This window comes from Lactuca saligna, chromosome 5 (assembly GCF_052625555.1).
Source record: "Lactuca saligna cultivar CGN05327 chromosome 5, ASM5262555v1, whole genome shotgun sequence".
NCBI classification, from domain to species: domain Eukaryota; kingdom Viridiplantae; phylum Streptophyta; class Magnoliopsida; order Asterales; family Asteraceae; genus Lactuca; species Lactuca saligna.
In genome coordinates, this window is record NC_136421.1 from 202,675,194 (window position 1) to 202,699,732 (window position 24,539).

Sequence of the window (24,539 nt, forward strand, 5' to 3'; positions counted from 1 at the left end):
TAGTTTTTCTGGACATGCTTTTCCACCCCAAAACATAAAAACCGAAAATAGGGGAGTGCGTGAATACTCACGATGTTTTGTGTAGACACAAGCGGTACTTCGGGATGCACCAACGTCTTACTACCGGGATCCTACGACATCAAACACACGCACTAGTGAGTTTCCATGTCGATATCTAATGCTAATATAGTAAACGCTACATATAGGGAAATGCCAATTTATGTTTTAGTATTGGATTTTATATCAATTAGTTACACTTTTTCTGAAGTAATGAAATTCTATATATCGGGCGATTAATTAAAACCTTGGAATATAAACATTCCAAAATTTTAAGTCCTTATTACAACATAAATTCACGAAAATAGCATTCGAGGGATAAAAATTCTCAAAGTTTTTATTTAACTGTTATTACACAATATTAAGCTGGGAAAATTATAAAAATGGATTTCCAAGCTGTTTAATTATATTTTATGATTTTTGAGAATTTATTTCAATAAAAATTGAAATAAATAGAAAATAGTTTCCAAAATTACCCAAACTTTTTATTTAATTGTTATTATACATAAATAGGCTGGGAAAAATATAAAAGATATTTTTCAGTAGGTATTTCTATTTTTCCTTGCATTATTCCTTTAAATAGTCATTAATTAAAGAAATAATATTAAACAGTTAAAATAAATCACCATCAATTTGTGTAACATCATTTACAGTATAAATATCCTGGGAAAAATATCAAAAGTGGTTTTCATAATGTATAAACTGGTTTTGGGTATTTATGTATATTTAATTGTATTTTAGTGCAATTAACTTTAGAAAATAAGAGAAAAATAGTTTACAGTAGAGAAAAATATTCAAAAATTTTATGTAACCTCCTACTCTATAATATTATATCCTGGTAAATTTTCATGAATTTTGGATAATCAGAATTATTTCTCCCATTTTTAGACCATTATAATTACCAAAAATTGGGAAAAATAGTAAAACATGATGGAAAATTTTGAAATTATTTTCTGGAGTCACCCATCATAGGTAAGGTATGCGAAAATTGTTAGATACAATTTTCACATCCTATAAAGTGGTTTTGTAATTTATCATGTCCTAAATAAAAGAAAATTAGAAATCATATGAAACAGTAACAAAAATTACTGAAATTTGGTGAAGTGTCGTTATTCCCCATAAGTATTATCCATGAATTTATTTAGGATTTATTGACCTTTGGAAGTATTTTATATGATTTATGCCCTTGGTTTTAGCAATAATTCTAATAAATCAAAGAAATAACAAAAGCTCTTGAAAATTTCCAGATTATCTCATGCATGCAAGGGCTTTCAAAAGAAAAAATGTAAAAAAATGTATTCAGAAGAGAAATGAGGGTAATGATTCCAAACAATTTAAGAAAAGTTGCATGCAATAATGCATGAAGTGTAGATGTGGCTGAAGTTCATGAATTTTTGTAGTCCATTCAGTGGGGTTTTAAGCCACGAAATTTTAACCATAATTCACTAGATATGTTACGTTTCTAAGGTATTTTTCCTCAGATTTATGGTTGGGTTTAAGGCCATTGTTTAAGCAAGATAAAAATAGTGATCACAGAAAAAGAGCTGTATGCGCAACCTTTTTGTAAAATCTGCTAAAAATCGGATATTTAATATTTTACAGTGAGACCAGTTGGGTTTGAAAGTTAACTCGTGGAACTAACCAATACAAAAAGAATATCATGATTTGGTTAAGAAATGACTGAGTTATGACTGTTCAAAGTCGAACAAAGTAATCTGGCAGATTGCATGTTTGCTTGTGTGCATTATTAGGGTATTTCAACAAGAACATCATGCATGTCTTTGGTAAGGCCCGATTTCTAACACATGCATGGAATGAATGAGCATCCAAGATGTACTAGAAATGGTTTAAATGATTTTGTTCATGCATGAACACAAAAGAAATGGAGAAGAACATGAAATATTAGGTTTTGATGTCACATGATCATATGTGCATCTTTTCCACTCCTTGCATGGGTTTGATCCCGGATTTTCACCATCTCTAACACATGCATTGTGTTATGGTGAGAATCTACAAACCACAAGGGGAGAATAAAGATTTCTAGCCATGGAAAGGCATAGAATCCGAAAAGTAGAGAAGACTAAGAAGAAAAAGAGGTTTAACCATGAAACTATGGAAGAAGATGTTGTTGTTTACCTTGGTTTTGACCTTGAGAGAAGTAAGAACACTTCAAGGGCTTCACAATCTCGAAATTTTGCAGAGAAATGAGAGGATTTTCGTGAGTTTAGAGAGAGGGAAGAAGAGAGTGAAGTGTGTGAAGAGAGTTAAGTGAGAGAGTGAAGAGGGAAGAGGTGGAGTAAGGGTTTAAGCTTAATGATTGTGTTTTGGGGAAGAGAGAGGGCATGGGGAGAGGTGATGGCCGGTTTTTGCATGCATTTTGGCCTCCTCTCTCCTAAATTTTAAACTTTATAAACTTCCCTCCTATATTTTATATAAAAACATTCATTTTTATAAAATGTTTATTAAGCAATTTGATTTATTTAAAAATCTTGTTTTCAACAAATAATTTATGATTAATACTTGTAATTTATATTTCTAGTTCATTTGTATAATCCATAATTTGATTAATAAAATTTGATATTAGGAAGTTTATAGCCAAATTTTATAAAGTTTTTAAGCTTTATAATTTATAACTTTGGATTTTTGGCTCTTTAGAGTTTTTGGAATATTGTTTGATATTCAACAACATGTTGAAGTATAATTAGAATGTTTTAATTTATTTTTAGAGTTTTATACCCTATTTCAATTATAACAAAGCTTGAAGCTTTATTCTAATTATAGTATTGGCATTTCCTATTGTAGCTAAGCAACTTATTAGAATTGTAAGTATCAAGTATATTAGTCCTAGACCTTAGTTGGATCCTAGTTTATGCAAGATTTTTGACCTAATTTATACTACTAGGTCATGGCATGTTGTGCATGAATGGTTATTATAAAGATGCATGAGTCCAAGAATGACCTGAATTGGCAGTTGTCACAGTATCCCCCACTTAAAAAGAATTTCATCCCGAAATTCATTCTATGTCATCGCTTGTCATCGCAAGGGAAAAGTTGCGGATACTTTTCCTTTATGAAGTCCTCGCGCTCCCAGGTGTACTCCGGCCCGCGTTTTGAGTTCCATCGAACTTTCACAATCGGGATCTTACTCTGCTTAAGTTGTTTTACCTCCCTGTCAAGGATTTCTATCGGTTCCTCAACGAAGCTTAGCTTATCATTGATCTTAATTTCCTCCAGGGGTACTATCAATGTTTCGTCGGCTAGACATTTCTTAAGGTTGGAGACGTGGAATGTGTCGTGAATGGTGCTTAACTCTTGGGGCAATTGGAGTTTATACGCTACTGGACCAATCCTTTCAAGGATTTCAAAGCGTCCAACATATCTCGGGCTTAGTTTTCCTTTCTTACCAAAACGCACAAGCCCTTTCCAAGGCGACACTTTTAAAAGTACCTTGTCTCCTACTTGGAATTCTAATGGTTTTCGACGATTATCCGTATAACTTTTCTGACAATCTCTAGCAGCTTTAAGCTTATCCTTGATGATAGCAATTTTGTCGGATGTTTCCTGGATAAGTTCGACTCTAGTCAACTGTCTGTCTCCAATTTCTGTCCAGCATAAGGGCGAACGACACTTGCGTCCATACAATGCTTCATATGGAGCACATTGGATACTCGTGTGGTAACTGTTATTGTAGGAAAACTCAATTAGGGGTAAATGAGTATCCCAATTTCCTTTGAACTCAATGACACACGCTCGTAGCATGTCTTCCAATGTTTGTATTGTTCTCTCTATTTGCCCATCTGTCTGAGGGTGGTAAGCTGTGCTCAAATCTATCTTGGTTCCTAGTGCCCTCTGTAACATCCACCAAAATCGAGATGTAAAACAACTATCTCTATCAGAAATGATAGATAGGGGTACACCATGCAGAGAAACAATTTTGTCGATGTAGATTTGGGCCAATTTTTCCATCTTGAAATCTTCTCGAATGGGGAGAAAGTGTGCAGATTTCGTCAGTCGATCCACTATGACCCAAATTGACTCATGACCTTTAGCAGTTCTTGGAAGTTTGGTAACAAAGTCCATAGATATTTGCTCCCATTTCCATTGGGGAATTTCAGGTTGTTGCAACAACCCGGATGGTTTCTGATGTTCAGCTTTGACTATTGAGCATGTCAAACACTTCCCAACGTACAAGGCAATATCCTTTTTCATTCCAGGCCACCAATAGTACTCTTTAAGATCCTTGTACATCTTATCTGCTCCAGGGTGGATGGAGTATTTAGATCGATGGGACTCCTCTAGTACCATGTCTCTCAGGTTGTTAACCCTTGGAATCCAGACCCTGTCTTTAAAATAACGAACTCCATCAGGTTTGGCTTCAAATCTTTCTTCCAAACCATGTAAAGTTTCGCCTGGAAGATTTTCCTTGCATAACGCTTTCTCCTGGGCATTAATGATTTGAGATTTCAAGCTTGTCTGAATTACCATTCCCAAAGCTCTCACATGGGAAGGTTTCACTCTTTCTTTCCTACTAAGAGCGTCGGCTACTACGTTAGCCTTCCCTGGGTGATATCGTATCTCACAATCATAATCACTAAACAACTCTACCCATCTTCTCTGCCGCATGTTTAACATTTTCTGATCCAGGATATGCTGAAGGCTTTTGTGATCGGTATAAATGGTGCACTTGGTTCCGTACAAATAATGCCTCCATATCTTAAGGGCGAAAACTATTGCTCCTAGTTCTAGATCATGGGTGGTATAATTCTTCTCGTGCGGTTTGAGTTGTCTGGAAGCATATGCAATGACCTTATCTTTTTGCATTAGCACACATCCTAATCCTTGATGAGACGCATCACAATACACCACAAAGTTCTCTAATCCTTCTGGTAAAGCCAGAATTGGTGCATTGCACAGCTTGTTTTTCAGTATTTGAAACGCCTCTTCGTGTTTCTCTTCCCAGAGAAATTTTCTATCCTTTTGGGTCAAAGTTGTTAATGGTTGAGCAATCCTAGAGAAATTCTCAATGAAGCGTCTGTAGTACCCAGCTAATCCTAGGAATTGTCGTATTTCTGTCGGGGTTTTGGGGGCCTCCCATTTCTTGATTGCCTCTATCTTAGCTGGATCTACATGGATTCCTCTTTCACCGACATGACCAAGAAAATGTACTTCCCGAATCCAAAATTCACACTTAGTGAACTTGGCATACAATTTCTGTTCCTTCAACAGCTCCAACACTAGCTTTAGATGTCTATTGTGATCTTCTTTGGTCCGCGAGTAAACAAGTATGTCATCGATAAATACAATTACAAACCTGTCTAGGTATGGTCTACAGACCCTATTCATCAAATCCATGAATACAGCGGGTGCGTTCGTTAGTCCAAAAGGCATGACTAAGAACTCATAATGTCCATAACGGGTTCTAAATGTTGTTTTGTGAATGTCCTCTTCGTGAATTCTTAGTTGATGATACCCTGACCGAAGGTCGATTTTTGAGAAGTAGGAAGCGCCCTGCAACTGATCGAACAAGTCATCTATTCTAGGGAGGGGATATCGATTCTTGATTGTCAACTTGTTCAATTCTCTATAATCAATGCACATTCGGAACGAACCATCTTTCTTTTTGACGAATAACACTGGGGCTCCCCAAGGTGAAGAACTTGGTCGAATAAACCCTTTGTCTAGAAGCTCTTGAAGTTGTCCGGATAGTTCTTGCATCTCGGATGGTGCAAGGCGATATGGTGCTTTTGTTACCGGTGTCGCTCCGGGAATTAAGTCTATCCGAAATTCGACCTGTCTATAGCGGGGTAGACCGGGCAATTCCTTCGGAAATACTTCGGGATAGTTTGGAACCACTAGAATCTCCTTGAGTTGCTTAGCTTCAGGTTCTCTTTCTATCACGTGGGCCATGAATGCAATACAATTCTTCTTCAGGTACTTGTGAACCTTCACGCTTGATACTATGTTTAAACTTCTTCCTGGCTTCTCACCGTGTATGATAAGGGTTTCTCCATTAGGGAGAGGCACTCTAATGACTTTCTCATAACAACCAATGTCCGCTCTATTTTTGGATAACCAATCCATCCCTACTATCACATCAAAACTACCTAGCTCTATAGGAATTAGCTCAATGCTAAAGAGTTTATCAGCTAAATTCAAAGTACAACCAGGAATTATATCACTAGCCCTAATTTCATACCCATCAGCAAGTTCAATAGCATAAGCATTCCTCATCTTTACCGATTTCTAGCCAATTAACGGTCTAAATGCTAAAGAAACAAAACTCCTATCTACTCCCGCATCGAATATTACTGATGCAAAATGGTTGTTCAGGAGGAACGTACCTGTTATCACTTCAGGGTTCTGACGAGCTTCTTCTGCACCAATCACAAAGGCTACACCTCTTGGCTGTCCAACTTGATTTCCTTGAAAGTTTTGCCTGGCTTGGCCTTGTCCATTGTTACCAGGTCCATTGTTCAGTTTAGAACATACTCTACGGAGATGATCAGTACTCCCGCACTCGTAACATGTCCTTTTTCCCTCCTTATTCACCTTACAATACTTCGAGTAATGGCCTGTTTGTTTACAGTTTTGGCACACCGGGCAAGCTCCCTTGTGATGGAAGTTACACTTATTGCACTTCGGAAGCGGCCCTGAGTACTGCTTTCGCTCCTGCACTTCTTGTCCTTGAGTTTTCACTGGTTCTTGCTCCTGGGCTCTTACCATAAAGTTTCTTGAGACTTTCTGCTTCCTCCCTGACTTGCCTCCATACTTCTTCTCTCCCTGATTTGTTGGCTTCCTCTTGCTACTAGAGCTTTCCTTTGCTGATGCTCCCATCCTTATCACATCATTGGTTAGTCGATTTGCTAGGCTTACTGCACTTTGAATGGTAGTTGGGTTTGCTGAGGTAACCATTCCCCGAATCTCTGGTGCCAGACCCCAGATGTCACGATCTATCCGTTTCTCCTCAGGAGTAACCATGTGAGGTACTAGTTTTGCTAGTTCATGAAATCGGACTGTGTACTTCTCTATTTGTGTTCCAACCATAGAATGGTTCCAGAATTCATATTCAAATTTCTGAAGTTCATCCTTGGGACAATACTCCTCTACAGCAGCTTCTTTAGGTCTTCCCAAGTTAGCTGATATGCTGATGTACGGCCTCGGGTTTGCACTAGAGTATTCCACCAGGTTAATGCCCTATCTTGGAATAGGCAAGATGCATACTCAACTTTGTTGTGCTCGAGGCATTTGCTAATGTGAAGGACCGACTCCATGCTGTCAATCCATTTCAGTAACCCGACCGCACCTTCCTTTCCATGGAACTCCTTAGGTTTACAGGCCATAAAGGACTTGTAGTTGCATTCTCTTTCATTGTTTCCCCGGTTTCCTCCACTACTTCCTTGGTTAGCATTAAGTCCTGCAGTTACTTGAGTAACAATGTTTGGGATTGCTTGCATGAGTTGTTGTGCTACCATTTGAGCAACATCGGGCATTTCGTTCTGTGGGTTCCCGCGATTAGGCCTTCCTGACATGGTTCTATGACACAGGAGAAGAAATACGTATAAATACATAAAATAATGTATAATATGTATTTCACTACCATTTTGAAAACCGTAAGTGTTGTCAAATTAATGGGTTGCATTAATACTATGCATATAGATTTGAGAAAGGAAAGAAAAGAAAAATCTCTTTTATTCAACCATTTACCAAATAAATTTTAGGGTTTGACCTCATAGTAAAAGTTTTCAAACATAAAATAAAATTTTTCATTACCATTTGAAATAATCTTAAAACCAAACCAATACGTCAATCCCAAAATAAAGTTTTAAATATTTTTCCCAAAAGACACCCAACATGGGTTTTCATTTCAAAACAAAATAAAACAAAATACTGAAGTCAGAACCAAAAGCCAATCGCTATCCCAACAAGAAGCATCAACACCACAATCAGGAACAGCCCACCAAACACATAATATGCTATCATCGCATGACCTGCCTCTCGTCTAGCAGCACTAGCAGTGTCAGCAGTCTCCATCGAATGCTGATACAGGATTTCCATTCCTCCCAAGACTTCATCCAAAACTTCTCGATGCCCAGCTATCACAGCGAGACTGTGACGTAGGCCCGCTGCTATCGACTGTAATCTCCAGGACTCCTCCGGGGTCATACCTGGCTGTCTGACAGGTATCCCTATGACTTGCTGAGGTGAGGGTGCTCTCGGTCCTGCATCGCTGGGTTCTGCTCTGCTAGGTCCTCTCGTGCCATGTCCTGCTGTGCTGGCGGGTATCCTTCCTGGAATGGGAACACTCTTCCTCGCTGTCCTCCGAATGTGAAGTCCATAGAGCGGTGGCTGTGGCAACACCGATGTCGGTGATGCCTCGCGTCGTTGACTCGGGGCGTTGTCATTGCTGATCTCCACCGAGTTCCCAGTATCTTCCGTATCCTCTGATGGGTCTTCTTCTACCGAGGCGGGGGGATTACGTCGAGGGATAACAGTGACGTAGCCGGATTCATCGGCTGAGGCGGTAGCGCAGGAAGATGACGATGTTGACATAGTGGACTGTGACATAGCTTCAATGAGATATGAAATAAATGACAATGCATGCCTATAATATGCAATGCTTACACACACCAAAATTAACCTTTTGAAATTTTGAAATAAAGTTTTCTCAAATATTTTTTGTTGAACATATTCCCATTATAATTAGCTCAAGCTTTGTATAAATCTTTTCTTAAATAAAGATAGGTGATCAGGCTATGTTTAATCAAGGTCCAATAATACAACTCCCGACCTAATTATACTAGTAATATGTTTAATGTAAAAAGAATTTCTTTGTAAGTTTTAGTTATAGGTTGTGTTTTCTTAAAGAAAAACCGATGTTCTCTATAACTTTAGCTCTGATACCACTTCTGTCACACCCCGCTAAAGCGGAAACGCAAGGTAAGACAACGATAACGGTTTCAATTCAAAAGATAAAGATACATCACCATAGCAGTATTTAAAAGTTTACAACCCATAGCTTCAAAAGAAACAAAATACAAGTTTTTCAAAATAACATTGTTCAAAATATAGCTTCATAATAGCTTCAACACGATGCAACATGCTCTATGATGATGAATCTTTACATCCACTTACTAATTAATTCCTGAAAAAGCATGTAAAACGAGCGTCAACTATGAAAATAGTTGGTGAGTATCACAAGTTTATAAAAATCGAGCGTACAATAAGGCTTTTCGTAAATACAAGTACGTTGCTTCAATGATAAACAAGTTGATTGCTATTAATGAATACAAGTTTATTGCTATAATGAGAAACGAGTTTGTATGTGTATGAGCAAACAATGAGTCTCAACCAAACCTATGACTGAAGCCCTATCGAGATCTATGCTTATTGTTCCATAGATGAATATGGTATCATGCACTCCAGCGATTCGGGCGAGTGAGGAGTTGTCAATTCCTAATAGCGCTATCCATAACGACCATTGGCTCAAAGAGTTAATGGTTAGAGATAAGGGAAGGGCCTTAGTACGATAAGTTCTCATGTTCCGTGTTGCATAGACATACATAAAGAAACATAGCAATACAATAGCAATCATGTTTGATACAATTCAATTTAAATACAACATACAAACAGTAGTTTTTCTGGACATGCTTTTCCAACCCAAAACATAAAAACCGAAAATAGGGGAGTGCGTGAATACTCACGATGTTTTGTGTAGACACAAGCGGTACTTCGGGATGCACCAACGTCTTACTACCGGGATCCTACGACATCAAACACACACACTAGTGAGTTTCCATGTCGATATCTAATGCTAATATAGTAAACTCTACATATAGGGAAATGCCAATTTATGTTTTAGTATTGGATTTTATATCAATTAGTTACACTTTTTCTGAAGTAATGAAATTCTATATATCGGGCGATTAATTAAAACCTTGGAATATAAACATTCCAAAATTTTAAGTCCTTATTACAACATAAATTCACGAAAATAGCATTCGAGGGATAAAAATTCTCAAAGTTTTTATTTAACTGTTATTACACAATATTAAGCTGGGAAAATTATAAAAATGGATTTCCAAGCTGTTTAATTATATTTTATGATTTTTGAGAATTTATTTCAATAAAAATTGAAATAAATAGAAAATAGTTTCCAAAATTACCCAAACGTTTTATTTAATTGTTATTATACATAAATAGGCTGGGAAAAATATAAAAGATATTTTTCAGTAGGTATTTCTATTTTTCCTTGCTTTATTCCTTTAAATAGTCATTAATTAAAGAAATAATATTAAACAGTTAAAATAAATCACCATCAATTTGTGTAACATCATTTACAGTATAAATATCCTGGGAAAAATATCAAAAGTGGTTTTCATAATGTATAAACTGGTTTTGGGCATTTATGTATATTTAAGTGTATTTTAGTGCAATTAACATTAGAAAATAAGAGAAAAATAGTTTACAGTAGAGAAAAATATTCAAAAATTTTATGTAACCTCCTATTCTATAATATTATATCCTGGTAAATTTTCATGAATTTTGGATAATCAGAATTATTTCTCCCATTTTTAGACCATTATAATTACCAAAAATTGGGAAAAATAGTAAAACATGATGGAAAATTTTGAAATTATTTTCTGGAGTCACCCATCACAGGTAAGGTATGCGAAAATTGTTAGATACAATTTTCACATCCTATAAAGTGGTTTTGTAATTTATCATGTCCTAAATAAAAGAAAATTAGAAATCATATGAAACTGTAACAAAAATTACTGAAATTTGGTGAAGGGTCATTATTCCCCATAAGGATCATCCATGAATTTATTTAGGATTTATTAATCTTTGGAAGTATTTTATATGATTTATGCCCTTGGTTTTAGCAATAATTCTAATAAATCAAAGAAATAACAAAAGCTCTTGAAATTTTCCAGATTATCTCATGCATGCAAGGGCTTTCAAACGAAAAAATGTAAAAAAATGTATTCAGAAGAGAAATGAGGGTAATGATTCCAAACAATTTAAGAAAAGTTGCATGCAATAATGCATGAAGTGTAGATGTGGCTGAAGTTCATGAATTTTTGTAGTCCATTTAGTGGGGTTTTAAGCCACGAAATTTTAACCATAACTCACTAGGTATGTTACGTTTCTAAGGTATTTTTCCTCAGATTTATGGTTGGGTTTAAGGCCATTGTTTAAGCAAGATAAAAATAGTGATCACAGAAAAAGAGCTGTATGCGCAACCTTTTTGTAAAATCTGCTAAAACTCGGATATTTAATATTTTACAGTGAGACCAGTTGGGTTTGAAAGTTAACTCTTGTAACTAACCAATACAAAAAGAATATCATGATTTGGTTAAGAAATGACTGAGTTATGACTGTTCAAAGTCGAACAAAGTAATCTGGCAGATTGCATGTTTGCTTGTGTGCATTATTAGGGTATTTCAACAAGAACATCATGCATGTCTTTGGTAAGGCCCGATTTCTAACACATGCATGGAATGAATGAGCATCCAAGATGTACTAGAAATGGTTTAAATGCTTTTGTTCATGCATGAACACAAAAGAAATGGAGAAGAACATGAAATATTAGGTTTTGATGTCACATGATCATATGTGCATCTTTTCCACTCCTTGCATGGGTTTGATCCCGGATTTTCACCATCTCTAACACATGCATTGTGTTATGGTGAGAATCTACAAACCAAAAGGGGAGAATAAAGATTTCTAGCCATGGAAAGGCATAGAATCCGAAAAGTAGACAAGACTAAGAAGAAAAAGAGGTTTAACCATGAAACTATGGAAGAAGATGTTGTTGTTTACCTTGGTTTTGACCTTGAGAGAAGTAAGAACACTTCAAGGGCTTCACAATCTCGAAATTTTGCAGAGAAATGAGAGGATTTTCGTGAGTTTAGAGAGAGGGAAGAAGAGAGTGAAGTGTGTGAAGAGAGTGAAGTGAGAGAGTGAAGAGGGAAGAGGTGGAGTAAGGGTTTAAGCTTAATGATTGTGTTTTGGGGAAGAGAGAGGGCATGGGGAGAGGTGATGGCCGGTTTTTGCATGCATTTTGGCCTCCTCTCTCCTAAATTTTAAACTTTATAAACTTCCCTCCTATATTTAATATAAAAACATTCATTTTTATAAAATGTTTATTAAGCAATTTGATTTATTTAAAAATCTTGTTTTCAACAAATAATTTATGATTAATACTTGTAATTTATATTTCTAGTTCATTGGTATAATCCATAATTTGATTAATAAAATTTTATATTAGGAAGTTTATAGCCAAATTTTATAATGTTTTTAAGCTTTATAATTTATAACTTTGGATTTTTGGCTCTTTAGAGTTTTTGGAATATTGTTTGATATTCAACAACATGTTGAAGTATAATTAGAATGTTTTAATTTATTTTTAGAGTTTTATACCCTATTTCAATTATAACAAAGCTTGAAGCTTTATTCTAATTATAATATTGGCATTTCCTATTGTAGCTAAGCAACTTACTAGAATTGTAAGTATCAAGTATATTAGTCCTAGACCTTAGTTGGATCCTAGTTTATGCAAGATTTTTGACCTAATTTATACTACTAGGTCATGGCATGTTGTGCATGAATGGTTATTATAAAGATGCATGAGTCCAAGAATGACCTGAATTGGCAGTTGTCACATACGAGGTGAGTCTTCTCACTATGCTGTACCCGGATGGGTTTGACTGTGTGACCGGAAGGTCGAATATGGTATGACATATATGCATTATGTGTGATACGTTAATCGTTATATCTGCCATGTATGATATGCTTGATATAGGCCGGAAGGCATTATGTTATGGGCCGGAAGGCGTTGTAATGTGGACCGTAAGGTCAACGTGGGTAGGACCGGAAGGTTTACCTAGTCGGGACGGAAGTCCCTGAGACACATGGACCAGAAGGCCAGGGCCTGGAAAGGCGTATGTGCGTAGGTTGTATTTTGGGGAACTCACTAAGCAATTATGCTTACATTTGCTGTGTTATGTGTTTCAGGTACTAGCGAGGACCGTGGGAAGGTGTCGGCGTGATCGTACACATTATCGGGGAAAACTATTTTATGATCTCTGTGATGTATTCGGTTGTGAAAATATTGTTTACGTTTTAATTTAAAATATTAATCGATGTTTTGATGTTTGGAAAAATGAAAAATTGGTTTTAAAATTTACGTCATTACAAGTTGGTATTAGAGCCTTGGTTTGAGGGATTCGGGTACACCTTCGGGCGTAACTGAACTCAAATCGGGGATTTGAGAAAATTTTAATTAATAAATCAATAAAAATTTGATAAGTGATTTTTAAAACAACCAAAGAAAAGGAAGTGTGTACGATCAGCCAGCACCCGAACGGTAAAATCCCCAAAATACTCTTACAATATGAGTTATGAGATATGATATGATATGATACGCATGCTAGTAGACTAGGTATTCATATTAGGACTAGAGTGGCCTGATTTGTGATGCCTTAGTCTAGGGAAACCTGCTTCTATGAGGTGCTTTGAGAGCGAGTGCGTAGCTAGTGCATGGCAAGAATAGATTACTCAGGATCCGGGGTTTGGGGAGGAGGATTTGGGGTGAATGTTGATGCGGTGTAGTTGGTAGTATTGGGCCCGTACTTCTGAAGACACCGGGTTAGTGGGCAACCCAAGTAAGAATCCCTGGGTATCGGAGACGGAGTAGGGTTGCGTTATCAAGAGCGATTTTTGCTCGATAGAGTCTCTGATATTTCTATGTTGTATTTCAGAGGCATCATGGTTGGACCACACCACAGACCTGGTACGAGCAGTGTGAGTAACGAGGAGCTTCGTCAGATGATTCATGAGGAGGTGGCTGCAGCGATCCGGGCTGAGATTCTGGAGATGTTTGAGTTTATTAAGACCACACTGATGGAGATATTTGACGAGCGGTACGCCGCGTTGACTGAGGCCACAGCCGCTGCAGCAATCGCAGCTGTGGTCGCTGCTAGACCACATGGAGGTGACTCGTTGCTGTTCCGGGAGTTCAGCAACACGAAGCCACCTGAGTTTGACGGGACGCAGGATCCGATTGCTACGATGAGATGGATTGCTGATATCGAGGGATGCTTCTACACTTGTTCATGTCCGGAGCATCTGAGGGTACCGTTCGCATTGAACCAGCTCTGCCTGGGAGCAAAGGATTGGTGGAAGTTCGTGACGGCGAACTTCACTTTGGCAGAGGTTTCAGCTGTATAACAGCCCGTCATTTCAAGTCAGTAAAAATCGAGTCCTGTAACCTCTTTGAGAAAGGAATTAGAATATCATCGAAAAATGAAGTATTCAAAAACTCTATTTGGATTACGCTATGTGGTAGTTATTGTCTTAAGGTCTCCAAACATATAAATAACACAAAAATCCGAGTTATAACGAAGAAGTTATGACCATTCTAAGTTTTCCAACAAACACCGGCAATACGAAGTTACGTAAAAACGCAAAGTTTCAACAAAACACTTTCTGACATTAGGTGTCTAAATGAAAGTCATAGATATCGTTAAACTACAAACGTGCATAAAAAGAACGCTCAAATAGGACATCGTATGAAAAAGTTATGAATTTTTAAAGAAATTCCTTAATCACGTCATTTTAATAAATAAATAATAAAAATAATTTCGGAATTTGCCAACAGAATCTAAATGAAAGTTGTAGATCGTAGTCTCACCTTCGCGGGGATATAAAGAACATAGAAAATGGAGTTCGTATGAAGGAGATATGAATTTTTGAAGTTTTATAAATAATTTATATATAATTTTTATTAAAAATCCGGTATTATCCGAAGGGGAGTCAGCCTAGGGCCGTAGTACGCGCCGCGTACCCTCGTACGCCCCGCGTACTCAAGGCCACGGCCTCGGATCGTCCACGTCGCCCTTATGCGAGCTACCCCCTCCCTGTCCCGTCCGAAGCGTTGCAGCCGAGGATGCGGTCAACAGTGACGTCCCGTACGCGCCGCGTACGGGAGTACGCCCTGCCTACACATGCCTCTCAGCCCCCTATAAAAGGGATGTGAGGGTTCCCGGGAAAATTGCTCATTCTCTCTCCTTTTTCTTACGTTTTGCCTCGTTTTCGGTGCTCGCACTACCCCGAAGCCCTGGTCATTTGGTGCAAGTCCCGAAGGTCGATTTTACTCCTGAGATATCCCGAGAATCCCGAGGAAAATCCATTTCCCGAGATGAAACTATGCCCGATTTTCCATCTTGCTATCTTCAAACTTTCAAGTGAGTTCATACCCCTTTCAAACACACTTTAAATACATTTTAAATGCTTTTATACTCTTTTAGGGGGGGAATACAAGTAAACATATGGTTATTATCGTGTATTTTATAAGGTTTAACCTCGCTCGTTTTACCGAATAAATCACTTGGAACTCATTATTATTATGGAAAACTCTTGTCATACTCTGTGTGCATTAGACTTACGCAAAGTATATAATGATTTCAAAGTACCTTTCATTGTTAAGTCGTTTTATACACTCTAAAAACTTATGATTTATGCTTTGTCAAACATTGTGAAAAGGATAAACTTTGCATACAAAAACTATCACTTTAATACAGGCTTAGTTGAGAATCCATGAGACGTGTATATCTTCAAACATTACTTTTCCTTATTAGAAAGTAATGCTGCAAGTCTTGTCTATAACCAGAGTCTCCCGTTCGGAGAACGTGTCAAATGTGTATAGATCTATATGGGAAGTCATGATCCCGCGCCCTGACTGTTAGCTACAGTCCGTCTTTTGGGGTGACAGTTGTTATAACGCTGCGACGCCTGAAGAACGTCGTTACAGGCATATTATGTTTAGTATGGTTATAAAACTCATCGGATATACAATTATTATAGTATTATGCTTTTATGAACGAGTGACTGTTAAAACTATTCTTCAGCAAACAAATGCGATCTTCGTATAACTTTATTATATAAAACTATGACACGACTTTTAAGAATGTCGTTTTCTTGCGATTTTCGGTCTTAGAGACTGCCAGTCATGTTTGGAAAATAAGGGTTTTTCTTGGAAGACACAACAAATCATATCTCAACCATTAGGGAAAATATGAGATTTTCTGGATGTAATACATTCATTTTCAACACAACAAGTCATAACTCTTCACACTTGAAATAATGAGTTTTCTGGAAAACATACACCCATTTTGGAATGGCGTCTAATTTTTCTAAACTACTGATGAACTCACCAACTTAATTGTGGACACTTTTTCTTTGAATTAACTTGTATTCTCAGGGAACCGCTAAGCAGGTTGGGAATCAACTTTTGGGATTAACGCGCTGGCGTTAATTACTTCTTTTGAATGATGTTTATGTATTTATCTATTGAACATGTAATGAATACAATTATGTAAACATCTTGGAAACTTTAATATATATGGTGGTGTGTACTTTCCTTTCTATGAACTGTTATGATACTGAATATGACGTCCTCCGCCCCCGAACGCTTCCGCCGTTCTGGTTTGGGGGTGTGACAGATTGGTATCAGAGCTTTGTTTATAGGGAATTAAGTATATCAAAACCATTCCTTTTTGATATACAACTATAAACTCAACTGGGCAAAAACACTCTGAGAAAATTCATACTTTTGAAATTAAATTTATTTTAGTTTTAAGGTAAGCATGCACTCATTTTATACAAATAACAGTTTCATAGTAAATAACTTTAGAAGTATTATAAATAAGTTGTGGAGTACAGGTACGCCTTGGGACATGTAATCAGAACTGGGAAGAATATAGCCTGATCAACTATATTTGTCCAAGAGCCGACTAACGTATGCGAAGGAGTGTCTGCATTGGACAACGATTTTAAAACATACCAAAAGCACATCATTACATAATACTAAGGGAGTTGTTGTGTTGCCGTCAAACTTAAGGGTAAGTTTCATGTGCTCTAGCTTATAGTAAATTTTTAACCCTATTCTCGTACAGTCTAAATGGAGGGATTCCATCACCCCAATGACCCCTACTACCCCAACCAAGGTAATGGAGGATGGATCGAAGAAGATCCTGAAGAAGACGAAGAGCCTATAGAGTTGGAGGGAGGGGATGACTCTGGCACGGATTCGGAGCCAGAAATTATCAATCCACTAATCCCACAACCTCCCATGCACGTGAGGAACTTCCAAGGACCCACTCCTGTTTGGGGAAGTCACCTCCATCATTGGAGCCAACAACAAAGCTTACGCCCTCCCTACGGCATGTGCCGAGACTTCTATGATGGCAGAGGCGGGGGATCAGCCGACCGAGCACTTCCAGTCATGGTTGGCAAACTCGCCAACCAGTGCTATCAATCCGGAGTGCAAGCCAACTGAATCCGAGAGGTCAATGTGGAAGTACAAATCCACACGGCCGATATCAACCGCCTAGAGATGATGCAGAACGACATCTACATTCGCGCCGAAGCATTTCAAGCACAAGCAAATGCGGCTTTCGTAGAATTGAGAGAACAACAAGCTGTGTTTGATAGACGCCTCATGGAGTCGAAGCAGTCCGACATAGAGTCGAGCTCCAACGCAAAGCGTGCCGCAAATAGTGCTTGCTCGACTCTCAAATTTTGTTATAAATTAGGACTTCGGATAAAAGTATTATTTTCTTTAAATTGTTCTGTAATCGGAGGCCTTTAGAAAGGCCAAGAACTTTTGTCTAGACCCTACTGTAACACAACTATATGTTTAATATATATAAGGGTATACCCCTTTTCTTGTTGTTAATCATGCGCAATTCGTTCAATTCATATGTACATCTATTCAAACTTTACTTTCAAGCTCAAAACATTGTGTTGGGCAAACCTAATTTCTTAGAATTATTAGAAGATAACTCAATATCATTCAACTCTGAACTACAAAAATTTATAAATCTTTCATTTTCTTTTGGCAGTGTGATGCCTCCTCGTCCAAACCTAAGGCCCAGGTCGGGCACGACACCACCACCACCTCCACCACCAACGTATGATCCAACCATGGTACAGGATGCTATCACAGCAGCAGTAACTGTAGCCCTCTCGCAAATAAACTCACACGGAAATGGAGGGGCAGGAAGCAGCACGAATCATCCAAACCATGGCACTGGTCATGGCCAAGTAAGAGAATGTACATACAAGGAGTTCTCTAACGCTAAGCCAAAAACTTTTAATGGAACTGGGGGAGTCATTGCACTAATGTAATGGTTCGAGAAGACTGAAACGGCATGAGTTGGGACGATCTAAAGTCAAGTTCGAGATCTGCTCATGCCTGGAAGCAAGCAAAGTCAAGTTCGCTGCTTGCACTTTCGTAGATCGAGCCCTCACTTGGTGGAAAAGCCATGTGAATTCGGTGACGCTCACTGTCGCCAACGCCATGAGTTGGGACGATCTAAAGGTTCTACTACTGGAAGAATACTGCCCAAGGGGCGAAGTGCAAAAGCTTGAGCAGGAGCTCTAGAATCTGAAAATGACTGGGTCTGACCTAGTCGCCTACACAGCTAGGTTCAACGACCTCGCTGCACTGTGCCCTAGCATGGTTAACCCATAATCAAAGAAGGTTGAAAGGTACATTTGGGGGTTGTCACCCCAGATTCAAGGGCATGTCCTAGCTTCCAGCCCTGTTACCTACAACAGCGCTAAATGCCTGGCTCAGCGACTCATCGACCACGGAGTAAAACACAGTATCATTTCAACAACCGCAAATCCACCTAGGGAGGCTCAGGGCCAGAGTAGGCCTTGGAATAAAAGGAGGGGACAAACCCTCCAGGAAAACCCCAAGAAACAACAAGTAATAGCGACCCACGCTATGACTGTACCTGGCAACCCTGCCCCCACAAGCTCATATAATGGGAAACTTCCTAAGTGCAACCGATGCAACTTCCACCACCACGGTCCTTGCCATTATCTTCAATGCACCAAGTGAAATAAGAAGGGACATACAGCCCGCTATTGCAAAGAGCCAACCCAACCATCCTTCCCCACTACTTATACCGGGGTAAGCCGCGCCTGCTTTGATTGCGGAGACACGGGGCACTACCGCAGGGACTGCCCAAAGGCAAACAACCGGAATACCGGCGGAAGGGGCCGAGTTTTCGCAATGGGACAAGATGAAGCCATTGCGGACCCTACTGTTGTTACGGGTACGTTTCTTCTCGATAACTCGTATGCATGCATTTTGTTTGATAGTGGAGCGGAAAGGTGTTTTGTGAGTCACGACTTTAAAGGCCTGCTAAAATCAATACCACAATCATTAAGTGAACCATTCATAATAGAAATGGCCAATGGGAAAACCGAAGGCACTAAGGAGATATACTTAAACTGCACCCTAACTTTAAACGATAATCCCTTTTGAATCAACCTCATGCCAATCTCGATTAAGAGTTTCGATGTCATCATTGGCATGGATTGGCTGAGTTCTCATCATGGGGACATTCTATGTTACGATAAGGTCGTTCGCCTTAATCTGCTAACCGGCGAAACTTTCATTGTCTTGGGTGACAAACCCAGTACCACTCTTCGTATCATCTCAAGTATCCAAGCTCGGAAATGCCTACGCAAGGAGTGTCACGCGTTCTTGGCACATGTTGTAGATGTGAAACGCGAAGTCCAGGACATCAAGAATGTGCCCGATGTATGCGATTTTCCCGATGTTTTTCCCGAGGACCTTCCAGGAATACCTCCCGCGAGACAAGTTGAGTTCAGAATCAATCTGGTTCCCGGAGCTACCCCAGTAGCCAAAGCACCCTATCGATTAGCCCCGATAGAGATGCAAGAGCTATCCAGCCAACTGAATGAACTACTTGGAAAAGGATTCATCAGGCCGAGCTTCTCGCCATGGGGAGCACCCGTACTGTTCGTGAAAAAGAAGGATGGATCATTCAGAATGTGCATCGACTACCGAGAACTCAACAAACTTACCATCAAGAACCGATACCCCTTACCCCAAATCGATGACTTATTCGACCAACTCCAAGGAGCCAACTACTTCTCCAAGATCGATCTGAGGTTGGGATATCACCAGCTGCGAGTCCTGGAGAGTGATATTCCCAAGACGGCCTTCCGAACACGATACGGACATTACGAGTTCGTAGTGATGCCGTTCGGACTAACCAATGCCCCAGCCGTATTCATGGATCTAATGAATCGGGTATGTCGCCCATTCTTGGATAAATTTGTGATAGTATTCATAGACGACATACTCATTTATTCAAAGAATAAAGAAGAGCATAGTCAATATCTGAGGCAAGTTTTAGAGACGTTACGGAATGAGAGACTGTATGCAAAATTCTCAAAATTGGAGTTTTGGATTAGAAAGGTAGACTTCCTCGGTCACATGGTCAGTAAGGAAGGAATCCACGTGGACCCATAAAAAATCAAGGCTATCAAAAATTGGGCTGCACCAACTACACCAACAGAAATTCGCCAATTTCTAGGTCTTGCTGGTTATTATCGAAGGTTCATTCAGAATTTCTCCAGCATCGCAAAGCCTCTTACCGCCCTAACCCAGAAAGGTGTGACCTACAATTGGGGAGAAAAGCAAGATGTTGCATTTCAAACTTTGAAACAGGCCATTTGCAGTGCACCCATCCTTTCTCTTCCAGAAGGGAGCGAAGATTTTGTGGTGTATTGCGACGCTTCGAAGCAAGGGCTGGGCTGTGTACTAATGCAGAGAGGAAAGGTTATTGCATATGCCTCACGACAACTGAAAACGCATGAGGTCAACTACACCACTCATGATTTAGAACTTGGGGCGGTGGTCTTCGCTCTTAAAATCTAGAGACACTACCTATATGGTACCAAGTGCACTATCTTCACAGACCACAAGAGCCTACAACACATCTTCGATCAGAAGGAGTTGAACATGAGACAGCGACGTTGGTTCGAATTGCTCAACGACTATGAATGTGAGATTCGCTATCATCCAGGAAAGACAATCATCATGGCAGATGCCCTTAGTCGTAAGGAGTACTCTGGTCGAAGAGTGAAGTCATTAGCCATGTCGATCCATTCGAACCTGTCAACACAAGTCAAGGAAGATCAAATAGAGGCCTTGAAACCTGAAAACATGACAGGTGAGACCCTTTGGGGAATGGAAAAGAATTTAGAAATCAAGAGTGACGGAGCACGCTACCTCATGAACCGAATATGGACACCCAAGTTTGGTGGACTTAGAGAGGTAGTTATGAGCGAGGCACACAAGACTCCATACTCCGTACATCCCGGGTCAGACAAGATGTATCAAGATCTCAAGCAACTCTATTGGTGGCCAAACATGAAAGTAGAGATCGCTACATATGCGAGCAAGTGTTTGACTTGCGCCAAGATCAAAATAGAACACCAGAAACCCTCAGGACTACTCCAACAACCTGAAATTCCTGAGTGGAAATGGGAGCAGATTTCCATGGACTTCATAACGAAACTGCCCAAAACTCAGGGTGGCCAAGATACTATTTGGTTAATCGTCGATAGATTAACCAAGTCCGCTCATTTCTTACTGATCAAGGAAACTGATAAAATGGAAAGGCTAGCGAGAGTCTACATCCGAGAGATCGTACGACTCCATGGAGTGCCAATGTCTATCATCTCGGACAAAGACAGCAGATGCACGTCTAGATTCTGGCAATCATTTCAAAAATCCATGGGAACAAGATTGGACATGAGTACAGCCTATCACCCCCAAACTGACGGACAGAGTGAAAGGACGATCCAAACCTTGGAAGACATGTTACGAGCATGTGTAATCTACTTTGGTAAAGCATGGGATGTTCACTTACCTTTGGTCGAGTTCTCTTATAACAATAGTTGTCATACTAGTATCAATACTGCTCCATTTGAAGCCCTTTACGGCCGTAAGTGCAGATCACCTCTGTGCTGGACGGAAGTGGGCGACACACAATTAGCAAAAGGTCTAGTCCTTGATAGCACCCTCACTGGTACGGAGATCATCAGAGAAACTACTGAAAAGATCGTACAAATACGAGAACAACTGAAATCCTCGAGGGATAGGCAAAAGAGCTATGCCGACAAAAGACGTAAACCCTTGGAATTTTGGATTGGTGATCGTGTACTACTGAAGGTCTCACCCTGGAAGGGCATGATACGCTTTGAAAAACGTAGGAAGCTAAATCCTAGGTAACCTTTTGAAATCATTTCAAGAGTTGGTCCAGTGTCCTACAAACTCCGACTTCCAATCGAGCTTAACAAAGTACACCCAGTATTCCATGTATCAAACCTGAAGAATTGTTTGTCCGACGAAACACTTGTAATTCCACTCGATGAGATCGAACTAAATGAAAACCTTAACTTTGTGGAAGAACCCGTCGAGATCATGGATAGGGAAGTTAAACGAACTAAACAGAGTCGCATTCCAATAGTAAAGGTCCGATGGAATGCTAAAAGGGGACCTAAGTTCACGTGGGAACGAGAAGATCAAATGCAACAGAAGTATCCACACCTCTTCCTCATCCCCTAAGACTCTTCTTTTGTATTAAAATTTCGGGACGAAATTCCCTCTAACGAGGGGATGATGTAACAGCCCGTCATTTCAAGTCAGTAAAAATCGAGTCCTGTAACCTCTTTGAGAAAGGAATTAGAATATCATCGAAAAATGAAGTATTCAAAAACTCTATTTGGAGTACTCTATGTGGTAGGTATCGTCTTAAGGTCTCCAAACATATAAATAACACAAAAATCCGAGTTATAACGAAGAAGTTATGACCATTCTAAGTTTTTCGACAAACACCGGCAATACGAAGTTACGTAAAAACGCAAAGTTTCAATAAAACACTTTTTGACCTTAGGTGTCTAAATGAAAGTCATAGATATCGTTAAACTACAAACGTGAATAAAAATAACGTTCAAATCGGACATCGTATCAAAAAGTTATGAATTTTTAAAGAAATTCCTTAATCACATCATTTTAATAAATAAATAATAAAAATAATTTCGGAATTTGCCAACGGAATCTAAATTAAAGTTGTAGATCGTAGTCTCACCTTCGCGGGGATATAAAGAACGTCAAAAACGGAGTTCGTATGAAGGAGATATGAATTTTTGAAGTTTGATAAATAATTTATATATAATTTTTATTAAAAATCCGGTATTATTCGAAGGGGAGTCAGCCTAGGGCCGTAGTACGCGCCGCGTACCCTCGTATGCCCCACGTACTCGAGGCCACGGCCTCGGATCGTCCACGTCGCCCCTATGCGAGCTACCCCCTCCCCGTCCCGTCTGAAGCGTTGCAGCCGAGGATGCGGTCAGCAGTGACGTCTCGTACGCGCTGCGTACGGGGTACGCCCCGCGTACGCATGCCTCTCAGCCCCCTATAAAAGGGATGCGAGGGTTCCCGGGAAAATTGCTCATTCTCTCTCCTTTTTCTTGCGTTTTGCCTTGTTTTCCGTGCTCGCACTACCCCGAAGCCCTGGTCATTTGGTGTAAGTCCCGAAGGTCGATTTTACTCCTAAGATATCCCGAGAATCTTGAGGAAAATCCATTTCCCGAGATGAAACTCTGCCCGGTTTTCCATCTTGCTATCTTCATACTTTCAAGTGAGTTCATACCCCTTTCAAACACACTTTAAGTACATTTTAAATGCTTTTATACTCTTTTAGGGGGGAATACAAGTAAACATACGGTTATTATCGTGTATTTAATAAGGTTTCACTTCGCTCGTTTTACCAAATAAATCACTTGGAACTCATTATTATTTTGGAAAACTGTTGTCATACTTTGTGTGCATTAGACTTACGCAAAGTATATAATGATTTCAAAGTACCTTTCATTGTTAAGTCATTTTATACACTCTAAAAACTTATGATTTATGCTTTGTCAAACATTGTGAAAAGGATAAACTTTGCATACAAAAACTATCACTTTAATACAAGCTTAGTTGAGAATCCATGAGACGTGTATATCTTCAAACGTTACTTTTCTTTATTAGAAGGTAATGTTGCAAGTCATGTCTATAACCAGAGTCTCCCGTTCGGAGAACGTGTCAAATCTGTATAGATCTATACGGGAAGTCATGATCCCACGCCCTGACTGTTAGCTACAGTCCGTGTTTTGGGGTGACAGTTGTCATAATGCTGCGACGCCTGAAGAACGTCGTTATAGGCATATTATGTTTAGTATGGTTATAAAACTCATCGGATATACAATTATTATGGTATTATGCTTTTATGAACGAGTGACTGTTAAAACTATTCTTCAGCTAACAAATGCGATCTTCGTATAACTTTATTATATAAAACAATGACACAACTTTTAAGAACGTCGTTTTCTTGCGATTTTCGGTCTTAGAGACTGCCAGTCATGTTAGGAAAATAAGGGTTTTTATTGGAAGACACAACAAATCATATCTGAACCATTAGGGAAAATATGGGATTTTCTGGATCTAATACATTCATTCTCAACACAACAAGTCATAACTCTTCACACTTGAAATACTGAGTTTTCTGGAAAACATACACCCATTTAGGAATGACGTCCAATTT